The following is a 3,522-nucleotide window of genomic DNA, read 5'->3' as shown; positions in this document are numbered from 1 at the left end:
GGGCTCGGCGCTGCCTCTCTGTGACAATCACTGCCTCTCTGCAATGTACTCGTTGGAACTGGAAAAGCTTCCTCTGGCCTCACTATCTGTGACACTCTCTCACTTCTTCGATCTCACTAAATCACCTTTGACAACTGAATGCTGCTACTCTGGAGATCGATTTCCCTGCAAAATCGAATACTCAACTGATTTGGTGTGTCCTCTCCAAGCCCCATCAACTTATTTTTATAATCCTTAGGTTAGAACTAAACAACCATGATTAAATATTATTTGATGGCTAGGATTAACTAGAAATTGATCCATGTACTCAGTCCAAAAATAACGGCATATTTTTTGTGTGTGCATCTATTTCTTCCACAATATTTGTTTTGTAAAGGTTGCAGCGTATTTGTTTCGATATTTTTCATAGCACACAATAAATAATGTGTTTAATTAAATTAATAAATAGAATAAATAACATCAATTGTTGCAATAGGATTCGAGGTTAGCCGAATTTTTACATGGTATCATAGTGGAGATTGTAATCCGGAGAGCTCAGTAGCAGAAGGGAAGAGAAATTTAGTATCTCTACGTACGCATCAATTTGAAACCCTCATAGGCAGCACAACAGATGGAGAGGGAGTTGGTGCAGATGCAGTGTTGGCAACAGTTCAGTCAGCGGCAGCACATATCAAAGTTGCGCAGTGGTTAGTGGGAAGCAGCAGCTAGACATCAACAACGTGACAGGAGATGATGCAGAGGCAGGGTGTTGTTTCAGTGGGTTTCAAAGGGCTCTGCATTGCCTTTGTGCTTCCTCTATGTGATAATCACTTCCTCTGTACAATGTACTCGTTGGAACTAGAAAGGGTTCCTCCGGCCTCACTATCTCTACCCCTCTCTCACTGCTTCGATCTCACTAAATTACCTCTCACAACTGAATGCTGCTACTCTGGAGATCAATTTCCCAACAAAATCAAACACTCAATTGATTTGGTGTGTCTTCTCGAAGCCCCATCGACTTCTTCTTATAATCCTTTGTTGAGACTTCACCGACCACGATTAAATCTTAATCGATGGCTAGGATTAACTAGAAATCAATCCGTGTACTTTTCTAGAACATTCTCACCATGAATTAATTAATTATGATTAATTACTCATATTCCCTAAGTTTAGACTCAGGAAATATTTTTAAAATGACTAATAATTTAATTAAGTAATATCTAGGCGGAATTTCCATAAATGATTTTCGAGTTTTGGAGAATATATGTATTCTAGACTCTCCACCAAATCTCGTGGCTAAAACACATCTGATGCTACAAAAACTAACACTCCCTCTTAGAGAGGAATGTGTTTTAGTGATGCAAACCACTGAAACAACAACCCTGTATCTGCATCATCTCTTGTCATGCTATTGATGTCTGCCCACTGCTTCCCACCAACCACTCCACAACTTTGATATGTGTTGCATGTGTGTTGTTGTTGACTAAACTGCTTCCAACAGTGCATCTTCACTACAACTACCATTCCATTTGTTGCGTTCCCTCTAACGGTTTCGAACTGTAGGAATTTACACGGTAAGTTCCTTAGATAGAACACCTAAGGACACTGCTCATAAACAGATCACAGATCAATACACCAGTATTCATGACGTGGTTAAAACCCTCAAAGAGGGAAACAGTCCATGACCTGAGCCAACGCAACCACTTTAGGCAATTTATTAATGTAAAAGAAATAAAAATTACATAAGCTTCTCTCATAAACGGTCACCCAACAAACGACCCTCCATGCTCTTTAAATAGAGATCATGGGTCAATCGGGTGTTACCAACCACTGCATAACTTTGATATGTGTTGCATGTGTATTGTTGTTGACTAAACTACTTCCAACATTGCATCTGCACTGCAACTCCCTCTCCATCTGTTGCGTTGCCTCTAAGGGTTTCGAAATGTAGGAATTTACAGGGTAAGTTCCTTAGATAGAACACCAAAGGACACCGCTCACAAACAGATCACAGATCAGTACACCAGTATTCTTGAAGTGGTTAAAATCCTCAAAGAGGGAAACAGTCAAAGACCTGAGAAACGTGACCACTTCACGCAATTTATTAATGTAAAAGAAAGAAAATTTACATAATCTTCTCTCATAAATGGTCACGTAACAAATGATCCCCCATGCTCTTTAAATAGAAATCATGGACCAATCGGGTGTTAAGCCACAGATCAAGTGTCGGTAATACCAAGGAGAGAATGAACCGTCAGATCGGTTCATGTCTAGAACATATCATAAGCGTTGGATTGTAAGTTACAAAAAGTACATACTAAAGAAGCACACTTTACCTAACTATACACTAGACCAAGTTGTACTTAATTATTTCCTATGTGTTGGAATATCCTAACATCCCCCCTTAAGAACAACTTGGGATAGGATTGAAGGGTGTACAAAGATGACACAATAGGATAAGGAAGGAGGCATTAGAGCCTATCTCCCCTTAGTGAGAGCCTTTGTAAAGATGTCAGCAACTTGATCATCGGTTGAACAAAATTTCACTTCAAGAACATGGTCATGAATGAGCTTTCTGATTAAGTGCATGTGTAGTCCAATGTGTTTTGTGCACTGATGTTGGAATGTATCTTTGTGTAATTGAATGGCACTTTGATTATCACACCAAAGTGTAGTCAGATGTTACTGTTGAAAACCAAACTATGACAGGATCTGATGAAGCCACAAGGCTTCCTTACTAGCTTCAACGGCACCACAATACTTTGCTTCTACTGAAGAAAGAGAAATGGAATTTTGTTTCTTGCAAGCCCATGTAATAGGTCCAGAACCAAGAGTTAAGACATAACCCACAGTAGACTTCCGATCATTAGGGTCACCAACCCAATCAGAATCAGTGAAACCAACCAATAGAGGAGATGCTTCTGCATTGTAATGAATCCCAAACTGAATGGTACCTTGAACATAACGAAGTATTCTTTTAGATACTTTCCAATGAATTTCATGTGCGTTTTGCATAAAGCGAGCAACAAGGCCAACAACAAAGGAAAGGTCAGGACAGGTATGGGTCAGATATAAAATTTTTCCAACGAGCTAACTGTATAAGGTAGCATAAAATTCAGGGGAAGTACAAGTGACTGAAAGTTTGGCTCCAGACTGAAAGGGAGAAGGGGTTAGCTTACAATCTTCCATGTGAAAGTGGCGTAGAAGATCACAGGCACTCTTGGGCTGGTAAAGGGAAATACCTTATTTGTATTGCAAGACTTGAAGACCAAGAAAATAATCCAAGTGTCCTAAGTCTATCATTTCAAACTGCTTTTTAAGGCTGGACTTCACATGGGTTATAAGTTTGGGATCACTGTCAGTAAGGATAAGATCAACAACATAAAGAACAAGAATGATAAGAGACTTACCCACTTTCTTGGTGTAGACAGTATTGTCATAATGACACCTAGAAAAGCCAGTGTCTAAAAGAAATCTATCCATTTTGGCATACCAAGCCCAAGGGGCTTGCTTGAGACCATAAAGGGATTTCTTAAGCCAACA

The sequence above is a fragment of the Pinus tabuliformis genome, chromosome 4_1 (assembly GCF_031772625.1).
Source record: "Pinus tabuliformis cultivar Carrire ecotype Pingquan chromosome 4_1, CPIR1, whole genome shotgun sequence".
NCBI classification, from domain to species: Eukaryota; Viridiplantae; Streptophyta; class Pinopsida; order Pinales; family Pinaceae; genus Pinus; species Pinus tabuliformis.
Note: the sequence above shows the minus strand (reverse complement) of the source record.